Below are 22587 nucleotides of genomic sequence, written 5' to 3'. Positions count from 1 at the left end.
TTTTGCTGTTCTGTTGAAACCACTTATACCTGGTTTACTTCAGCAGTGCTGGGCAGGATATGGTAAAAGACCTGGAGTGTTAGGACCAAGCATTCCAGATGTTCCTGCACACACATTCCCTGTTGCTGGAAACTCCCAGCAACAGCCCTGTGCCCTTTTTCATTGCCTTGACCACAATTCAACAGTCTAAACAAAACATTATTTTTGAAGTATACATATTTTTCTTCTTCCCTCCTCTGATTGCCATCACCCTTCTGGCTGTGTCCAAGTTAGCTTTAACTCTCCTTAGCTGTAGGGTTCCTGTGTTTTTAGCATTTTCTATGTTGGATAACTCCTGGAATATTTTTGCATCCCGACCAAGAGTTCTCTTCTGGCAAAAGTCCGGGATAAATGTTGGCCACCCGGTTTTCCAGTGGTGACAGGTGGGTGTGACAACCCTTCTGGGAAGGTCATCATAAGTAGGGCCTTGCTTGTCTGTGCTCCCACCAGGACATATGAACATGGATAAAGGTGATGAGCAGGGGAGGAAGGATTTGCATTTCTGAATAAAACCCTGTCAGGTTAAGTAGGGAAAAAGCTAACATTCCCAGTGGATCTGTCTAAGGTGTCGTGCTAGTACCTCCTGAGACAGGGGTCCAGAATATCAGACTTACAAATCCTCGAGCTGTTCAATATATCTCCTTTAGTAGATACAAACCAGTCTGTTTTGAAGACACAAGGAGAAGTACGACCTCCAAACCTAACTTAAGTTTTCTTCTAGATCAAGAAAAAATGATAAACCACGGAAAACAGATTCAAAATCCATTAAAAGACCCCACCCCTTGTCAGAGCCAGTGCAGCCTTCAAACTGCCTCTTCCCACCTCTTCCCCAGACCAGCAGAGAAGCTACTTCACCTTTCCAAGTGGTAACCCAAACTCTTTCAGCTACATAGACAGCAACCTCGTTGAGGAGTGACTATGGTTGGTAAGGCTGAAGATGTGACCCACAGGACAGTGATGGTTCTCCTGCCAAAAGGAGCAGCATGGAGGTGTAGACCTGTCCCTGGAGCTTCAATCCTCCAAGAAGCAATGACAACAGCTGGCACTGAAGCTGCCCAGGCTTACTCTGTTGTCCTCCTTCCTACTCAGCAGAACATGAGCAGATTGTTGCTGCCCATGTACATTTCAAGGTTTTTGTCTTTATAAGATTTTTTAAATCTTTTTCCCTGGCACCAACTTCTACATCATCTTAAATTCTGATTAATCTCAGGTAGCTGAAACTTGTTGAAGATACATTTAAATGGAGAAAGAGATGAGCTGAAATAGTGCCAATACTCCCTGCTCTTCACTTTTTCTGACTTGTCCACCTCTTCAGTGCACACCAGGCCCCCCAGGTTAGGGTTGTGTAACACCTGACATTTCCCTGTTGGTCTGTAGATGCTACACTAATACAAGCAATACCTGACAGTGTTTAAATGCTGACATCTGGAGTTCACTTGTTGAGAATTTTATAAGGAGAAAAAAAAAAGCTCACTTTATATGTAATTTTACATGTCACAGCTTTGTTTTTCATTTCCAAATATCATCCCATTCCCTCAATTAGTCGGCCTTCTGTTGCATGAAATGGCTGTCATCTTGTGAATGTTGTAATTGCCTTTTGCAAGATCAAAACCAGGTATAGGACAAAAAAAACCCCAAAGCCCAGCCACCTAATGGGGCAAATGCTGCAAATATAGCACACATACCTTTGTTTAACTTCAGAGGTGGTGGGAGTGGACTGGCTTGAAAGGAAGACCGTGCTCCTTAGCAGACTGTTATTGTAGAAAAATATTTAGGCCCTGCTTTGTGATTTAAAAAGTAAAATCCTCACATCTCTAGAGCTTTATCACAAGTGATTTCAAAGGCCTTCACAGCACAAGCAGAAACTCTTCTGCTCCATCCTGAACAGCAGCCAGCCCTGGGGTGAAGCGGCAGGGCTATTTAAAAGTGATTTACAACATGAGGTTAAGAGGAGCATTCGATGCAAACGAACTCACTGGATGATTTCTGATGGCCAGCATGCCATTAGCCTTCCTTACATCAAGCCAATATCTCAGGCTTCTGTGAAAACCACCATGATTTTCTTAATAAAAGAAAAATATAAAAGCTCAAAGGGCTTATCCACATGGAGCTGGGAGGGAGGAATTGAATTTTGTTCGTGAGGTGCTCTCCAGGTGAAATTTCACTTACAAAAGAAGGCAGTTTTAAAAAAATAACCTGTCTGGGTGGGACCTGGCAGAAGTACCTAGACAGGGGACTTTCCCTGCTACCCTGCACTAACTTGTTCCATTAATCCTTCTAATTTCTGTATTCATTTTTACACAGCTTAGCTTGTTTGCTGCATGCCAGTACAAATCATGTTTTGCTCCCTCTCCTCTCATCATGCTCCTCTGTCTGACAGGGCCTGGCTGCTGCTGCAGTAACTCATGTGCTCTGTCAGCTGGGCCACTGGGATGCAAATCTCTTCTTGTCCCCTTGGGGTGCCTTCGATACTTTATTAAGAGTTTGCATCCCTCTTTATCCACTGAAGTGATGGACTAACTGCATTTTCCTTCCTCTCCAGTGGTCTCAGAGGACAATAAATAAATAGATATTCCCTAAAAATGCCTAGTAAATAATGGCTGAAGGAGAATCAACTCATAATTTATCTAGGTTTCCTTAAAACTGGAATTTGTTTTTAAAAATGTGTGCTTCAAGTATCATTTCCCCCCTCTTTTTCCTGAAGCCATGTCATAAAACAAGTTAGTGATACATAACTGAGATTTGTTTGCGCTGAATATCCAGTGCAATTTCTCTGTCTGAAAATCCAGTGCATCCACACATTAGATTTTGCAGATGTAATCTCTAAACTATATTTTACTGGGGACATGATTTGGATGTGATAAGGCCTCCCTTCTGTGGGGGATCCTTGGAGCTGTGATTTATTTGAGGGCCAAGATCTAGCAATCACCTGAAGATTCACCAAAGCTTAAATTGCTTAAATTCACTCAAACCCATGCTCACTCCCTCAGGCTGGCTATGATATATTTGTGCTTAATCTGAAGTAAATGGCAGTGAAATCCTCAGAGAAACTTCTCATTATATGCAAAGCTAAACACATACTTTGCCGTTCTTCTGAAAACACAGAAAAACATTGTTCTGAAGGCACAGCAGCACCCTGAGTCACTGGGGCACACGTGCTGCAACACGGCTGGTCACCCACTGGTTTTCTCCAAAGCCCTCTCAGTATTTTGAGGATAAAGGTCAGATGCTGCTCTCTGAAAGAGCAGCTCCTCCATACTCTATGCTTCCCCTGCTTAAACACAGGGCCCCATGCACTATATATGGCACATCTTACAAACCCTTCATCAAGTACAGAATTATTCATTTCCTCATGGGCTTTTCAATAGGCTCATCAGGACAGCATCCAAATGCTTCTCAAATACCCACGGATGTTTCCTCAGAGCAGTATGATGAGGATGGGAAAAGATGAGGTCCTGAAGGAGGAAAACTAGGACAAGTCACTGAGGTCCTAGAGGATGAAGACTGGGATAAGTCACTGAGAGATTGATGTGTCCAAGGTGAAATAAGGGAGACACATTGTTCTCAGAGCTGAAGTTACTGGCACTTCTTAGCTCAAGGCCCTGCTCCAACACCTCCAGGCAGGTGAGGGCCCAGCACCCCAGAGACACAGGGCACTGCAAACCTCTTAGACCAGCCCAAAATGAGCTCCATGGCAGAGGCTGGTCCCAGAGTGCACCCCGCTGCCTCCTCTGGGAGAGTTACTTCCCCCTTGCTGCAGTTCACAGCTTTACTCCCTCAGTGCTTTGCAGACTAATCAAGGAGAGGAGCCTGGAGTCCCATGGCTTTGTGCTCCCAGCTGCTCTTGGTAATGCTTTTGGCTGCAGCCCACTCACTAGGCACTGATGGGATGTGGCTTTGGTCCAGTCTGCACTTCTCTACTGTTGGCTCTCTTTATTCTGATGGAAGGTAGTCTTTCCCAGACTTGACTGTAATTGTTCTCCATCCCCCAGATTCCCTAAAAGTATTCCTGGGTCCATATTCCTGAAAAAGCTGCTATTTCTATAAAAAGAGTCACTGTTTTCACCAAAACAGTTCACCGTGTTTGTCAGCCTCACCTTGCTTCACTCCCTCTCCATCCTTCAAGGCAGGAGGACTTAAGAATAAGAAAGGTTTGTTTAGCAAGTTAAACTCCAGGATGACTTTAAACAGAAGGCTATGAATAAACAGAAGACAAAGCACAGGCGTTTAGCATTGCAGTTGGATCACTCTCTAATTGCCTTTTCGTCTAGAATTCAGCAGGTCTTGCCCTGCACATCAGAGTGCACATGGCAACGTTTGGGAGATAAATGCAAATACTCAACTTGAAACCTGGTGTTTCATGATCCCCTGCCACATGCCCATGGGGTTGAAGGCCATCCCATTTCCTCACATCATGTTTTAAGCAAATGTTTCCTTCCCATCTGCAATCTTCTGGCTTTGTAGAGCTTGTTTTCAGCACCCCACCTCACAGACACCCAAAGTTACACACACCGTGTTCACAGTCCAATTAGACTCATTTAATTTCCTACAGAATTTCACGAGTACAGTGACCACAGATTGTGCTCCACACTACTCAAGGCTCCAGTGCTGTCCCCCATCAGGGACTCTTGTCCTAGCTTTCCCAGTTGCTAAGGAGGAGAAATGCCAGTAGTTCAGCGCTTCTTCCACACCTGCAGGCCACACATGGGCTGGATTCTGGCACTTCACAGCCTCATGACCTAAGTTCCTTTTGTAGATGGAGCCTGGAGCAGGAATATTTGCTGTGCATCTTTTCCATTTCCTCCAGAATCCCTTTTTGAGATTGCAACTGCACCTCCCCTACACCATCTCTTTCCTTTGTACATGAGCACACATCAGACACAACACCTTAAGACTCTTGATTAGCCTCTTCCTAATTACCCTTACCACAGCACCCATGCACCAGTAAAGTAGGAGCAACAATGGATGTAAATGTACTACACAGGGCTCAACTTTTACCCTCGTAACTCTTATCTCAATTTCTCCAGGCAGTATTCTCTTTGAAGAGTAAAATGCTCTCTTCTCAGTCTCACTTCTGATACTCTTATTCAGAACAGAGGAGTCTCACTTTTCTTTTAATTAACAGTAGTTTCCTCAATCACCTCCCCATCTTCATAATAAGATGTAAAGCTTCAGTTCTGGACAGGTTTAATGCAACCTCCCTAGGATCCCAAAAAGCCACAGTTCTTTTGAAAAAAAGTCAGGAGAACTTTAGACATTAAAGAACAAGTTTGACAACAGCTGGATGATTGAACCAATCCTGACGTGAGCCATGGAGAACTAGATGACATCTTAAAGCCTCTTCCACCCCATTGTATTATGAGTTTTATTTCATCCAAGATGATCAGAGAGCATATTTTCCATTGGCATTTCCCAGCTTTTGAGAATTTGCAATCTTAAGAATGTTCTTTTAAGGGGAGATTCTTGCACATATGGGCACCCTGGATGGATTAAAGAGAAGATAAAGTTGTTTGAACACTGGCCTGCAATCATTCCATCTGTGGCAGGTTTGTATGAGATGCTGTCAGCCGCTGCTTGGAACAGGGGGAGGAGGATCACACAGTCTCTGGACGCTGGGGAACCCCACGGGCCAGCAACTCCCCCCTGCTCCCCCTGTGCCTCGGCAGCGAGGCAGTTAACAAAGCAGTGTTGTTCATGTGAAAATACAAAGCAGCTGCTTAGTTCTACACTTGGCAGAAGACAGCAGCCCCCTCTGCACTCCTTGTCTTCTGCTGCTCTTGGATCATTGCAGACCTAACCAGCTGTTGCATTCCACATGCCAGTTACACCAGTCCGGGAAAGCAAGGGCAGGGATAGCTGTGTGGCTGTATGAAAAGGAATGAGAATAATACACTGCTGAACCAGAAAGGACAATATTTATATAATAAACATTTTCAGGAACATAATGATTCCTTTGTCATCAAAATTTTGGAATGGTTAATTGCACGCATGAAAAGTGCACCTAATCCACACGCTCAAAGGCAGTTAATGTGCTCCCAAAGTGGCTGTGCACTGCAGCTCTGGCCATCTGCACAGCCCTCCCTGCACTAGTCCTCACGAAATAGGGTGGGCAAATGCACAAACACTTCTGAAAATAAAGTTGCGTGTATGAAATGCCTCGTTTTTTATGTCTGTGAATATTCAACTTGGGTGATTTTGTTTCCAAGTTTAAAATTAACACTCCAAACCGAGCATTGGGGGTTTATTACAAAAAAGTTCACAGTAGTTCTGTGCTGGAGAGGGTGTTCAGGTGTGAACTGCAGTTTGGTCTTGTGATATAGTGGACACAGTCACAGGTATCAGCTGCAGACTGAGATTCTGAGTCAGAAGCTGTCTGTTCCTTCAGATGGGACTCGAGTTTACTGAGTTCTGTTTCTGACTCAAATTTAAAGCAAAAATCTATGTGAGTCAAAACAGGCTTAGTGTGAAAACTTTCCTGATACTGAGTCTCTAGGAGTCGATTTCTTAAGTTTAGTTTCTTGGATCTCCAGCTTGTAGCAATGTTTGCCAGTAGTGCAAGTCCTCAGTGGCCACCACATGGATTCCCAAGCTTTTTTTTTAAATGCAAACTAAAAATCTTTAAAACAGAGGAAATACAGCCAAATGTAAAACCGACATTAAATGGCATCCAAGCAAATGGTACTTGAGAGAGGAGGGAGAAATTTTTCTTACATTCAAGACTTCTTGAAATTTCTGAATCACTTCTCTCAACAGATTTTTGTTTTAAAGGGAATTATCTCAAACCTTTTCCTTTTGCCATAATAAATTTAAATTATACATACCATAATGATATCAGGTCAATAGAGATATCTAAAGATTTAGAATATTGATATTTCATAATTGGACTATTTCCTATCTAAAGAAAAACTATTCCAATTACAAATTATAAAGTCACTTTCAAATGAGAAACACAGCTTTCTTTATGAAAATGTTGAAAAGTCCTCGTTCAATAATTTCTTCCAGAATTCCTGAGTATTCATAAAAGCTGGCCTTTCTTAAAGAACTGGGTAGATTTCAATGAAGCAGCAATCACGTAATAAACCAAAGTCCTTGAGCAACAGCAAAATGCTTTATTAAAATAATGAAAAAAGCCTTTTATTTCCACTATAGCTCAGGAGGTGAGCTCAGTGAACATAATGAGGTACAGTGCATGGTTGTCTACTCTGGTTAATTTGTTATATCCTGCAATGTACAGAGGTTGGAAACTTGACTTGCCTTCCAAACAGCTTTCCTAGCACCTTCCTTCCCCATCCAACCCAGGACATAGAGTGACCTCGACAGAAAAATTCCGACAGGATACCTGCAGCTCTGCTGCTCCTGGCAGTAGGATTGACTGGGATGCTGGAGCTACTCCTGCGGGTGCCCCATTGGGGCAGGATTAGATAACTGCAATGAGTGCTGGGTGCTGAGTGATGCTCACCTGAGACCTGCTGTTTGTGGGATTCAGGATAATGGCTTACTAGGTCAGGCATCCCATCTCCAAAAGGACCCTTTTATCTTCATGGTGGAGTGAACTGTTATTGTTAGCTAGTGGTGTGTGGGATTTGTGTTCATGGCATTACTGAGTTAGCAATGCAGTGATAGTGCCAGGCTGTTCATTAATCACTTTCAGGTGCTTTTGGTATCGAGGTCTGCCTGTGACTGCAGAGATTTGGGTCTCTCCCTAACAAATTGTGCCGGGGAGATTTCAATTGGATATTAATGTTGTCAAGCACTGGAAAAGGCTGCTTAGGGCAGTCACCATCCCTTGAAGGATTTAAAAGATGTGTAGAAGTGGCACTTGGGAACATGGTTTAGTGGTGGCTTGGCAGTGCTGGGGGAAATGTTGGACTTGATGATCTTAAGAGTTCTTTTCCAACCTAAACGACTCTACTGTTCTGTGAATGGCCCTGCACTCACCAGCAGCGGTGAGTCACTTCAGCAGGAGCTCTTCTGAAGGTTATCCCTCCTGCATGTCTTTTCAATATTACCTTTTAAGGAAATGTTCTCATTTTTGAGTGCTACACATCAAGTCCTTAAACTTGGTTGTGCTTCCTGAAATAGAGGAAATAACCAAGAATCCCTGCTCAGTCAGGACAGATCTCTTTGAAACCCTTGCTTTACAGTTTGCATGAACACCAGGAGAGCACAGAATCCTCCACTGCTATTTTACAGTGCTGGTTTTTCTGTGTAAGTAACCTGCACTTTCACTGGGACTGGAACACAGCTCTCTTTTACCCAGGGCTAGTGGTTATTCCAGAATTTATTCCTCTTTGATACTAGAAACCTCCCCCTTTATTCCAAAAATTTGTTTCAAAGAACTGGCATTTTCTAACCCAAAGACTTTTAATGACAAAATTCCTGAACAGCTCTAATTGTACCCTATGGCTCAGTCTGAGGGATAATATTTTTACCCTCTGTGAACAGCCATCCAGCATCCCATTATGTGTCCCTAATCCTCAGGAGCCTGGAGGGAGGAGCATGGGTGAGAAGCACAGAAATTTGGGGGGCTGTTAGGTGAGTCCACACTGCTTCTTTGGCTACCCTGGGCAAGTGAAACCCTACACAAGGGATCAAAGCTGGGTGGAAAAATTTTACAAAACCAACTGCGTGCATAGTGGGAAAAAAAGACAGACAAAGGATGTCCCTACCTTACCTTCAGCCCCAGCTGAAGGGAGGTGGACATCAGCCTCCTGCTGAGGGCAGAAGCTCCTGGGGCTCAGGCTCCAAGTACTCCCCAACACTGGGGCCATGTGAGGGGCTGTGCATGGGCAGCGATTCCTTGGCACATCTCCAGCTCTCCCCTCAATTTTTAAAGCACATTGCCAAGCTTTGGAGCTAACATTCTAATGAGGATAATTATTATTATTACATGCCTATATATATGTATATATATATATATATATATAGCCCCCAGATCCCTGTGAGGTTTCTTCAGATTGTCCCAGAAAGAAAACATTTTCATTGTGTGGGCTGTGATTGGGAACACATGGACCCGCCGCACCCCACTCTGGTACTAATTACAAGGGGAGAAGAGCCCAGTGCAGAGGTTTCTTTAATTCCTTGGCTTTGGAGACTCAGCAATCGAATTACCTGAGGAGGCTGGAATGTCTCTGGGGTGCAATCAGTCATGCAGCATTTGGGTTAGGCCAGGGTGGGTAATATATACAGGCTGGCAGCACTGTACAGCCACCCAACTGGGGAAAGAGGAATTTCTCTTAATTAATGGCGTGATGTATGACACCTTAGCAGCAAAAACTCTTTAATAAACCCCGATGCCTCCTTTTACAGTTCACACAAGATGAAAGCTCGCTGGGGTACCTGTAGGGACGGGGCATTCAGAAATGCTGGCAGAGCAGCTTGTGGTGAGGGAGCTTTAATAGCTGCACATGGAGCTTTTGATTCCAGAGTCGATTTCAGGCAAAGATGCCTTGGAGCAAAGGAAGCAAGTTTCACTTTCAACCTTGCCCAAGGCTGCTACCCAGAGATGAAGATACCAGTGAAGAAGACTAAAATCTTAATTTAATTAACTATAATTCCCAGTAGGACAAGCTTGGGAGGTTTGGTTCAGAGCATGTTTACCTGAATCTGAGCTAAAGTACTGGCTTTCCAAACTCCAGTTCCAGTTTCTGTTTGGCACGGGACTGAGACACAGACTAGATGTAAAGCTCAGATTCACTCAGATTTGCCCAAAGTATGAGGGTACTCAGATTTTCAAAATACATGTTTACATTTAGAATAAATTTGGCCTTTTCCCACACTAAAAGCTGTTTATTTAAACCTCTCATTTTGGTCATGTCTTTTCCATCTTATATTTCTTAGACTGCTAGGTCAAAAAGTGAGTAAATAGGTCAAGGGTTTCATAGAAAATGGAATACAGAGGCGGTGTGGCTAGGACTTGGACTCCAGAGCTCTAAATTAAGCATATTAGCAAAACTGCTATGAATTACTATTTATTCTTATGCTCTTTGATGGTCTTTGCCTCCTTGAAGACCAGTTTTTGGTTTCAACCAAGAAAGGGTAGGAAATGAAAATGTCCCAGCTCTTGGCAACTGTTGACATCCCCCAGATGAGATCCTGGAAAAAAAACCTCAGAAAGAGAGAGATCGGGACCATAAAAACAAAATATGAAGAAAGAAGTAAAATCAGGGCCCACCAAATTCGCAGAAAACCCAGGCATGACCCCTACGGCTCAGAAAAGGGACTCAGACCCCAGGGTGCAGATGTGACAGGAAATTTCAAACTTGTGTAATCACAAAAACAATTTAAAAAAGCATTTCAGGACCCTTCTGTAAGAAACTTTCAATAACTTGTGTCACTACAGCTAAAAAAGGGTGACAGATGTGTTTGACCTGAGACCAGGACCAGGGTGTTGTGTGACACTGTAACTGTCCAACTCCATATCCATGAGATCTGTGCAGGGCAGGCTGCAAGGAAAGACCCTGCAGAGCAAACACAGGACATTGGCCTTATCTCTGCATCACACACCACACACCACAATCACTTTGCCTTTCTTCCATGGCTCTCTATAAAGGTGAGAAACAGGAAAACTCTCCAATGAGTGAAAAAATTGCATTCCCCAAAAAGGAAAAGAAAGAAGAAAGACCTTGCTCCAAACCTGCTGCTTCATTCTGCTACAAAACTTCTTTATTTTCCCTATTTTGTTTTTTTCTTTTTTGAGAAAGAGAGAGAGAGAACAATTTAGTGTGGCAAATAAAAGCCCAGCTAATTTTTAAATCAGCATGTAGCCAACTCAGCCACCCAGTAGCTCTGTCCTTGGGCAATATTATTGAAGCACACACAATCTATACTAAAGCGATCAGCTTCCTTCAGGCCTGCCAAGGGGATGCGTTAGGCGAGCCCAAAATATGACAGAAGGAAATTTATGTGCAACTTTTACACATAATATCTCATTATGACTCTCCCCAATCTTTCAATTTTAAAAATAAACGGCCTTTGTAATGATTTTACCAGGAGCATGTTGGAAAGGAGATTGAAAAAGAGAAAGGAAAGTGGCTTTGGCCACAATTATTTCTTTTGCTCTTCTTCTCTCGGGTTTTTCTTTAATTTTCTTGAAGATGTTTCCACTCAATTTAGGAAGAAATGGAATTTCCCCCTCCCTGCCATCACTCTTTTTCTCTTTTGCCCACGTTTTCAAAGAATGGAATGGCTGACATAATGAAGCCTATGTCAATAGCAAAGTCATTTTGACCAGTTGGTAAATAATGAAAGTTTCCACTTAACGTGCAAGCCAGCTCACCCAGGGGACGAGGCCTTGGTCCCCTCCCAGGCCAGCAAACTGTCATCCCTTGCATGGCACACACAGCTGAGAGCTCTGCCTTGCAGCAAGGAGAAACCAGAGTTCAGCTGAGCCCAGAGCCAGATGCTGCTTTGCCACAAAGAACATGCACTTTTGGACACTGGAGCGCTGATTGCACAACCATGTCAGCTGGTGCTTGCAGGATCAAGCCCAAAATGGAATGGAAAAAAGCTAGAAAAAATAAGTATGCACAAATAAGAGGGGGGAAAGCTCCAGTGATGATTGATCTGCCACACACAATTTCCAGAGCTGAGCTCCAGGACCGGGTTTGATAAAGAAAGGAAAATTCTGGTACTTCTCCCCTGAGATGCCAATCCTTGCATGACTTTCTACTGTTTCATTGTGGGCACCAGCAGGAATGATGCTGCTCATACTCCACACACCACAGCTTGAGAACCCAGGGGAGGAACATATACCTGAAGTGAGAATCAGTTACAAGCATTTTCGGGAACTACCTCCTCCGAGTGGGGGCAAGGAAAACAAACAAAGCCAAACTCTCACAGCTTCTGCTGGTAGCAGAGTAGGATGTTCTCAGAGTGGGAAGCAGAATCACTGCCAATGTACACTGACTGGTGGAGAGAGTTCCCACTGTGGGCTGATGGGCAAGGGACCATTGTCAGGCAGAGAGAACTGGAGCAAATGTAAAAATATCCTGATCTGTACAAAAAAAGCTTTCACTGCTACACAGTACTGTACTGTGTTTCCTTTGCATCCCAAGTATCTTCTGAGGAGACAACAGTCCTTATGTCTGTTGCTCTCTAGTTCATCTCTTCTCCTTTCTGAAGGCCACGTGCTGGGACAGGGTCCTGCTTTTAACCATATTTTCTTCATTCATTCATACATGGCTGCTTAATTTTGTATATGACTGCACACTGCTTGGTTCTCACTTCTGATGCACTTGTGAGACCAGCAGTAAAGTTATTGGCACCAAAGATCTGTAAATATCTTCCAGAGGACTCATTATTCTCTTCAACAAACCCACACCCCTCTGGTGTGTCCAGCACAGCCCATCAACATCTGCCCTCATGGAGTCCATGGGTGATCCCTTCCCTCAGGTGGCTTTCAGCCACATCTTTGCTCTCAGGGATGAACTATGAATTATTTGTGTAATTCTGGACAAACCACAAGAAATATTGGGGCTGGGAACTGAAGTAAATAAGAAGAATGTGTATATATATATTTAGTAAATGGTCATGACAAAAATAACATCAGAAAACACAGACAGTGGAAGGAAAGATACATATTTTGGCAAGAAAACTGTGTATTTTCATTGTATTTATGACGTATTAGTTGTACATTTGAAGACATCATTCAGTTTAAGCAGGAAAATTTCACTTTGTTTACTCTTTTCAAGACACAAAAAGAGGTCAAAAGGCTGATCCTCAGTAGCTTATTCATGTTACCTAGAACAAAACAACTGGAGGTGAGAACTGAACAAGGATCTCCCCAGGGTGAATCTACAGACTAATTCAGCTCTTTTAACCATCCCACCAAAGCCTGGAAAAAAATGTAATTCATAGAAGGAGTCTTCAAACAGAGGGATGAAACTGAACATACTGAATTTAGAAATATTTAAGGCAATTTACCAGTTGATGGTGGTCAGCAGGGGTGGGCTGTTATAGTAGTTTCACTGCAATATTTGTTTTGTGAGGGAATAGCTGCATGAACTTTGGTACCATTAGTATTAGTGGCATAAAATGCCATCAGATTAATAGGATTTAGGAGAGAGTGGCAGAAAACCATCAGTATGGGAGTTCCTGTGGGCATAATGCAGTCAATGAATTCTCTGGACCTCAGTTTTTCCCCACTATCAAACAGGTACAGTCCATCAGGTTGGTGAGAACTCATTTTTTCTCAGATGCTGCTTTGAATTTGGCATCTGCCATGGACACGCAGTGTATGTGAAGAATGGAAGAATCATAGAATGGTTTGGGTTGGAAGGGACCTTAAAGATCTTTTCACTCCAATCCCCCCTGGCAGGGACACCTTCCACTAGACCAGGGTGCTCCAAGCTCCATCCAGCCTGGCCTTGACACCTCCAGGGGTGGGGACCTCAGACTGAGCTCATTTTGAACACCCCTGGCACAGGCTGGACATGAAATATCTGGCAGTAAACAATCTGTACACTGAGCATCCAGAGGGGAATGCTGCAAGGCCACTGACTGCAGTAGAAATGTGGAATCATGGAGTGGTTTAAGCTGGAAAAGACCTTTAAGATCAGTGAGTCCACATGTTTGTGTTACACCATAATTGCTCAGCTTGTAAATCAAGCAGCACAACAATTAGCATGTGGCTGTTCTGCACACACCTTAACATCCCCCACTCCACTGAATCCTTTATATGGAAAAATTTGCCTCTTACTTTAAACAGATTTAAAGCAAATTTGCCTCAGATCGTTCCACGCTTGCCACATCTCTAGGTGTTACCTGGCAATGCTACTGCTCTCACTGAGCAATCGGAGGCTAAAACCCTTGAAGTGAAGGCACCTTTGTTCCACCACTGGATTCTTTGGAAGTACAAGGCATTGGAAACATCCCAAAACCATTTTTCCATTTGTAGAATGAAGAATCTTTTCTACTGAGTTGTTATAACTGGATCCACCACTACAGAAGTTGGGCGTACCTTTGCCATATTTTCTACATGGGGTATGAACATATATTTCTTTCCAAAAACATTTATTTCCAAAAGAACAGACTGACTAGAAAGCTCAGGATTTAAGAACATTAAAAATGACAAGAGGCTGGGAATGAGGAGAGCAGAGTACACTGCAGTGGGGCTATTTCAGCCTCATGTGCTCCTCAGGAGACCTCCTGTCCCAAGCCAATGTCACATTTTGCTCCCAGCAGGATGACCGCAGAGGAGAGGACCTGGTCTGGCCACTTGGTCACAGCTACCTAAGGCAGTCAAAAAGTTCAGTGACTGCCTGTGGTTTCAAATCCCAGAACCTGTAAAGCACAAATACAAGTTTCAAATGTGAGGCTGTGACCTCTCCACTCACCAATAAAACATGCCCAAAGTCATAATAAACAAAACATTACAATTCAGGGTGGCAAGGCATAAACCAGTCATATGTATTTTCTTTCTGGCCACTTAAGCAAATCTTAGCCTTTACCAAAAACTACCTCGGTGAACTAAGTTAGCAAAACAATCCTGATTACAACATAGGTTAAAAAAAATAAGTCAAATAAACTTAACCTAGAGTTTCTCATGGGATGTTTTATGTTCTTGTTGTTGCAGAGTGAAATATGGGCCAGGATAAACATGGAAGGGACACAAGTGTGATAATATAATGACACCTTTTACTAGCTCAAAGACGAAAAAAAGAATAACAGAACTCTAGATAAATCAAAGGCCTTTTTTCTTCACTTTCAAGATGCAGAAAGGAAAAACCACAGCTTGTATATTCCTGACAGTAATCATCTTGTCAGGAGCATGAACTCACGTTGTTCGTTTTTCACATCTCTGGATAGCCAGTGAGGGAGGGGGAAGGGGAGAAAAAGAGTGGCTTTGTAGGAATTGAAGGAACTGACATCTGGTTATACAAAGATACAAATTTCCAGGTCATACTTAACAGCATGAATAATAAACTGCAAAGAGTTGCTGGCTACTTTCAGAGTGACACTGTGGTAACCTTGTTAAGCTGTTTTCCCTGGGCTACCAATGGAGCCCCAGCCCATCGCAGCCAGGGCAGGAGCAGAGGCAGAATTTTAGGAAACACTTTTGCAGGAGATAAAGATGGGCACTCTTGTGTATCTGGGCCTTTTCACAGAGGGGACAAGATTCAGAGATGCTGGAAGGAAAAGAACTGAAACCAAACAAACCCAAAAAAACCCCAAACAAAACAAACAGCGCCCAAGAGGAGATAAACCCACGGATAAAAGAGATGTGTTGGCAGTCTGGGATCTGCTGGCTATTATCAGAGCTGGTGCAGTGAATTAATGATTTCTTTTCCATCCTCTTACATCTTTTTCAGCCCCTGCCATCATTTGTTATAGCATCCTTACTTTGTTACTCAGATTGACAAAAGGGGAATAAACTTTATCCTGCAGGTGTTTTCAGGAGAAAAGGTCTTTTCCCCAGGAACTGGATACTAGATTTAGTGAGTAATAGCTATTCTTCCCAACAGTTCAAGGCACTGTAGTAGCAGGCGCTTTTTGCCTGGGTATTTCAGATATGCCCACCTATGTCCTAAACAATACTGGTCTCCTGTGAACATATATTTTTCAATGTAGGAAGTATTTTAGAGCAGTAGGCTAGAAAGTCTATTAAAGGATCTATCACTTCCGTTGGCTTTAAAGGATTACGTTTTGACATCTTTGGTGCAGACAGACCAAGAAGCTTAAAATGTATTTACACACAAGGACCAGATTAAATCCATTTTACCCTTTCTAAGTAGATCTCAAACTTCCTTAGCAATAATGGCATTTTTTTTCAATTGACTAAAAAATAAAAAAAGGGATTAATAGGATTTAGGATGACTGGAAAGAAGAAGCAATCTCTAAAGGAAATTTCTGGATACAGGCAAGGCAGATGGAAAGAGGGGGCTTTCCTAACATTTTGCTTCTTGTTAATACCCTTCTACCTTCATTTAGTGCAAAACTACAAATCACTTATTTCCCTCAATGTTAGTATACAGCTATAAAATATAGTTATTATTACATATGTTTGTGGTTGCAGACATGCAAAGAGGGGAAGCATGAGGAATGCAGGGAGATATTTAGGAGGCAGCCAAAGAAAGGCTGAAAGGAACAGGAGAGAAATAATCAACTAATCAGCTCTATCAGGATGGGTTCAGCAAGTGTTTGAGAGGGGCAGGGAGAGAGACTGGTCCCATGCAGGGACTGCAGCAGCTGACAGAGAAGCCACAAGCCCTGGTTTGGGCTGCAGCACTGGCTTTTGACCCCGTGTCTCTGCTAAGCAGCATTTCATGGAACAAGACGTTGCATTTTAAATTTTTTGCTCCAACAGCATTACTCTGAAACACAGAGGCACAGTAGAAGAAGGAGAACAAAAATCTTTATTTATACCTGGAGCAGTTTCTGTGTTTTCCACAGAGGAAGGAACCTCTGGACAAAGTGGAAGGGCTGGGAATGTCCCCACGGCGCAGCCCTGGGAATGTGTACGACCGCACTGCAACCCAGCCGCAGACGGGCTCGGGCTCAGCCGCCCTGCCGAGCTCCAGCGCTCCAGGAAAAACCTTGATGAATTTTAAAAACGGCTGGAGAGAACATGTTCCACCTCCACAATTGCCTGAAGCCTGGACTGTACACAGGAGTTACCCCATTTCCAAGGACCGCAGGGAGGATAATTTTGCTGATGCTGGGCGTGCCCTGGCTGATTCAGTGATACCCAGACAGTACCAGGGAGAGTGCCTGGAGATTGGGAGATAGTGGCCACAGTGAGCTGTTACCTGCAAGCACTGCAGAGAGAAACAGAGTGTTGGCCCTCAGCTCACTCCCACCCAGTTGCTGCTCTAGCTCTGTAAAAACAACTAGGAGGGGGAACCAAATGGCAAAAATGCATGCCTTATATCCCTTAAAATTGCTTTTCTGCATTTATCCTGGTCTCTGGCCAACCAAACTATTATTTGCTGCAGTAGTAAAATGAATAAATATTAAATCTCTTTAGGGTTATTTTTATGGATTATACAGATTTTAGTTAACAATTACTCTGTCACTAAGGCTAACATGATTTAGATGTTCTCTTTTGTGGAAGGTTCAACAGATGCAAAAGAAAGAGAAATATATGAGTGATCTGTAGCATTATTTATTGTAACAGCTTTGGGTCATTCCACAGGTCACATATTTGCTTTATTGGATTAGCAGTGAACACATGTGTGCATCACACACAGAGAGCAAATTCTTGTCTCTTTTGGTCTGGCTTTTTGGCTAGGTGGCAAGAAAACACCATTTCTCCTTTACCATAGTGCAACACTGACAGAAAGCTTTACCCCAGCACCTGCCAGCCTCACCCCAAATCTCTGCCCAGCCCTCCTTCAGCCATGCACAGGTGTCCCCTTCTTGTTCCACCATGGTGCCATTAACCTGACCCACTCTTTCAGCCTCCCCTCCAAGCCATTCATGTCATGTGGAGTGGGCAACTTGCTACAAGTCACAATCCTGGTTTTGTGAAAATCAAAGACAAATCTCCCATTTCTGGAAGGAGCAGCTGCCCTAAATCTCCGTCACCGGTGCAACTCTTTAAGAGCACAGTAATTCTCCACCAAATTGAATCTTCCCTGACAATTGGCAGCACATCAGAGACAATTCACAGGCATATTTTTCCCCCTTTCCTAACAGGAAATAGGGCTTGTGTTACATTTACAGTGACCTGGAGCTCCGGGGGCAGACTAATATCTCACCTAAACAAACAGACAGTATTTCTTCCCCGATACAGGCAGATGGGCTGAAAGGGAAAGCTGACTTGGCTGTGGCCTTCCCAGCTCCCAGCAGCAGTGTGGGAGGCACCAACAACATGCAAACCTGTGAACACCAACACAGGGATCCCCGACACAGTGCAGGATAATGGCTCTGAAAGTTTGGAGCTGTAGGTCAGCTTTTGCACTTGGTCTTTGTTATTTTTTTTATGAAATGACCATTGTATCATCTCCTGTGGGCCTCAGGGGCCTGATGGTGTGAACTGGGGGGTTCATTGCTCAATCCATGGTAAGGCAGAGAGGACCCAAACAGCCCCCTCTGCTAAACCTCTCTACCTCCTTGCAGTCTGCAGCATTTCCCCAAGAGGTTCCCACTTGCCTTTGTGGGGACAGGGAGATAATTCTGGGCTTTATTTGTGGTGGATTTGAAAAAGCAAACTCCAAACTGTGTGAAGAGACTCTGGGGGACAGTAACTTACAACAGATGTCATGATTGTTCAATGTCTGACTGACAAGAGAGCCCTCAGAAATAATAAACGCCTACATGTGCTTGCAAGACAAATAGTATTCAGATACTATTTTTCTTGGATTTCCCTGCCCTGATATACTACTGTCTGCTTTGCCCTGAAGCGAGAGCCTGTTCATCCCTTGTAAAAATCAGAGAAACAAACCCAAACTGATGGGGAAATCTCCCGATTGCAAAACTCCACACCATAAGTGCATCACACCAAGCATGCACACAAAAAGCAGAAGTGAAAAGAAGTTTCAAACCCATTAACTCCAAATGCCAAAGGCAGCAGAAAATCCTGCATGTTTCAACAGCTCACCTATCCCAGAAATGAGATTCACCTCTCTGCTGCCCAAAACCCCACTCAGCTTAACAGGAGCTGCTGTTCTGGAATAAACAGGCTTTGCTTCAGATCCTCAGCTTCCGCCAGTGTGCACAGGATCAGGCCTCACGAAGTTCCCATGCCTTTAGATAACCAAGGAAAGCACAGTTTAGAGCTGAAGGCAACATGTCTCCCATATCTCAAATATTTTTTGCTTTCCAAAATACGATGAAGAGCTAAAAACTCTGCAGCTCCTCCCCTGCAGATCCATCCCCTGTGGAATGAGGGTGTCACAGCAAGGCGGAGGAACTCCCCAATAGTTCCGGGGGAGCACCCATGTGAAGGAGTCTCTGAGCAACACCTTCGTGGGCCTTGACCCATCCCACAGGATTCCTGTCTGAATCCAGTATAGGAAAAAATGCACTTCAGGCTGCTGAGAGCCAGACAAAGTCTGCCTTTCTAGACAAAACCAGAATAGTGGCAGGAGGAGTGAAATCTGAAGTGGGATAAATGTCTGTAGCAGAAAATATTCTCTCAGGGAGCAGCAGAGAGACAGTGTCAGGCGAAGGAGTGATGCTGCTGGAATGACTGGCTTTGGGCTGTTGTGTTGGCTTTTCAGTGAAACCACAAGTCTGTTCATGTCAGGCACAGGCCTCTCTCTCCCTGGTTATTTCCAGGAATCGGCCATCGGCAGTTGACAATTAGAAGAGCAGCGTGAGAGCTGTGGCTGGCCAGTCTCCACAGGTCTGAGGTTCTTGGTTCACTCTTTTTTGCAAGAGAAACAGCTGTTGACCTTCGGTTTTCTGTGTCACTCATGGCCACGGCGTTGGATGGAGGTATTTTAGGATGACCATGTCTGTTTACACCAACAGTTACAACATAACCCCTGCAAATCTCACTGTTAGGTGGACAAGCAATGTGCTAGCCAGCCATCACTCCTACTTGCGTGGATACTCTCTAATCATCCCCTTCTCCACTTCTGCTAGGCCAGGGCTGAATTTGGGAAAGCAACTGAATTTTAACTCCCTGAATCTATTTTGGGGCCCTCAAAACCTCCTGCTGAAGCTCCGTGAAACCCTATGCCAGCCTCAAACGAGTGAGAATTTTCTGTGACTGCATCCTGTGGTTTCAGCTGGTTTTGCAATTAAGTTTGTGTCCTAGTTTCGTTCTGAATTTCAGCTGATGCCATGCTCAACTCAGATAAATCAGAACCTTAAAATGAAACTCGACCCTGAGCCTCTTCTCTGAACTAACTGTTGCCCTAAACTTTCTTTTTTGTTGTTACTCTCTTGCCCACCCCACTTCCAGTCAGGTCAAACTCTCCCCTAGTCACTCCTCTTTCCTTTACAGCACAAGGTGTCTCTCAGGGCGTTTGGAGGTGGCTACTGGGCCTTTCCTTCCCAATGCACATTAATCAGTGGCATTGCTTTCAGTCTTCATGCACTGCTGGAAACACAAACGCAAGCAGCTCTGTTCTCCATGGATGATCATGTGCTGATGGGGTTTGAATGCTGGGCCCAGTATCCCCCAGAAACCCATCTGGTGTGCACACATTGGCAACTGCAGCCTGTGCATCAGGAGAGCTCAGCTGACATGACAGTGTTTGTGCAGCCTGAAAAGCACTTTCTTGTCTTGTTAATAGTCCAGAGCATGAAAAAGTAGAAAAGATAAACAAGCATTAAAATGAAGAAGAGTGGTCAAGTGGCTCACATCTTTCAAAGGCTCAAGGGCTTCATGCCTTTCCAGGAGCCTGAGGTTGAGAAGCTGAAATCTGGGATTTAATCTAAAGCTGAGAAATGAGAGGTCAGGGGGAGCAGGCCACTTGTATGCACCGAAGGTTTGGAGATGCAGTTGTGTGTGCTTTTGGTTTTGCAATCGAACGTGTTGCCTCCATCTGTGTAAACAAGGAGCAGAGAAAGTTAACATTACAGCGAAAATACAGGAGAGGGAAAGAGGGCTGAGCAGGTTTTGGCTGCACAGCAAAGAAACTCAATGGGATTTCAGCTTCAACTCAGTCATGTCCTCTTTCCAATACAAATGATGAAAAAAGGGGCAACTGCCCAACAAAAGGGGGAAAGGGGAAAGACCTTTTGCGGACTGTACCAGCCAGGCCAGCAACATGACCTGTGAGAACTCAGTTTGATTTTTATGTGGTGGGAAGTGTGCCTGGGACTCTAAATAATGCTGTGTTGTGTGGAATGTTACACAGAGTCCCAGCTAGATGGGGTCCTGAGTCGACACAGCTGGAGGGAAAACGCTGCAGGAGTCCCATGCAAATAAATAAACAGATATAAAAAATTCAGCGCCGTTTGGATATTTATAGAGTTTTTGTTATTAGGTACATGAAAATAATGCCCAGCAGCCAATAAAGTCCTTAGCTGTGCTACCTTTGTGTAACTAGTGATCTTTTAAGTATTACCTCTGTATAAATGCATACATTTTTTCTCAGCCTTATCCTGATCTGCCTTGCCCTGCCCAATATTCCCCAGCACTCCCTTTGTTCCCCAGAACTTTTTTAGAGGTTCTCTCACCTATACTTTCAGGTGCATCTTATCTGCCAGACAGGACACTGAATTTGTTCATTTTGCTAAAAAGCTCCCGCCAAAAAAAAGCATTTGCCTAAAGCTTGTCATGTATTAATTAAAAACTCTGCCTAAATAGGTAATCAGAAGTGTCACACAAAGAGTTAATAAATTTTTAATAAAGCAATTTTTAAAAGTCAGATCATCGAATCCTGTGAAATCTGTGAGTATCTCAGGATGTGGCTAGATTGCAGAGAAAAGGTGCCGCACTGCAAGGTTTGCATGCCAGGCACTGTGGTGCACATCCCTGTTGGATTCACTGCAGATCCTTTCTGGCCTGTGTTTCCTTAAGCAAAACTTGGTTTGAGGGAGTCAGGGGGAGCTCTGCTCCAGCAGCAACTTCCACTCAGGAGCTGCAGGGGCCGGGGCTCACATCTCACCCAGGGCTACTGGATCTGCTGCAGGCTGCCACGATGGAGTTTGGCCAACTGGAATAAAAGTAAAATATCATTCCACAGTATTTTTTTAAATCTGTATAAAGGAAATATTAATGATGGATAAACAGAAAATGTATTCAGTGACTAGAATAGAAAGATTGAAAAAACTTTAGGAGCTCTTACAAGCAGCTGGCATTGGCTCAGGCTGTGTATTCATCGAGATACGAGAAATCTTTGACAACAGAAAAGAAATCAAGTTGTGGAAAAGCTGGTAAGTTTCCTTTTCTTAGCTTTGAGTGTGGGCCTATATATGGTTTAATTTTTTTTTAAGCTATCAGATAATGACAGATGCACAAAGCTTTCCCTGTGACCCTCTCCCTCTCACATACACCCCCCAAGTCAGATCCAAACCGGATAGTGTGGGCAGAAAAATGGGAAGCAGATAGCATCTGGAGCTGTAAAACTAAACAGAAAAGAAAGGAAGAAGAAAAATCACACACCAAGTGTTCAAGTAAATGTCTCCTTCCCTCTTCCACCTTTTTTTTTTGTTTGTTTTTTGGTAACTTGATGGAAATTCAAATCTCAAAGCAGACCTTTGGGACAGAGAGCCAGGGCAGGAGAGGAGGAAGGAGATAACCAGCACTTTCCTAAGACCAAGTCTGCTGCCTTTTCACACAGGTAATTTGTTGAGAGGAGCTGGGCAATGTCTTCTCTGGGCAAACCTGCACTCCCTAAAATAAAGAGGAACACCTGATACCATCCATGGACTTTGATTCCACACTTAAGCGAGGTTCTTTACTATTCAATATCAACAGCACTTATTATTTTTCTGCTTCAAAATTGCTGGGCAGTGAGTCACAGAGTGAAAAAGAAAGTGATGTGATTTCTATGACTCATCTTGTACAGGCAGTAATACAAAAGGTGTAAACAATGTATTATTGCTGTCATTCCTGTTGGCATCTTATTAAGAGCATTATGGAATCCATTGGATTCCTCTATCACATCCCAGTACATCTTTGTCTGTAGAACATACATAAATTATGAA

The 22587-nt window shown here is 43.6% G+C and overlaps 1 long non-coding RNA gene across 8 annotated transcripts in view; it reads right to left on the bottom strand.

Moving 5' to 3' along the window:
* Positions 1–17121: 17121 nt before the first annotated feature.
* Positions 17122–22587, bottom strand: part of LOC116452392 — a 132248-nt gene continuing 126782 nt past the window's right edge. For all 8 annotated transcript variants that reach the window (XR_004243478.1, XR_004243479.1, XR_004243480.1 and 5 more), the window contains one exon: positions 17122–21593. This is a non-coding gene — a long non-coding RNA (uncharacterized LOC116452392). The remainder of the gene's footprint in view (positions 21594–22587) is intronic.

This window comes from Corvus moneduloides, chromosome 17 (assembly GCF_009650955.1).
Source record: "Corvus moneduloides isolate bCorMon1 chromosome 17, bCorMon1.pri, whole genome shotgun sequence".
Lineage (NCBI taxonomy): Eukaryota > Metazoa > Chordata > Aves > Passeriformes > Corvidae > Corvus > Corvus moneduloides.
This window is presented reverse-complemented; position numbering and strand designations above follow the sequence as displayed.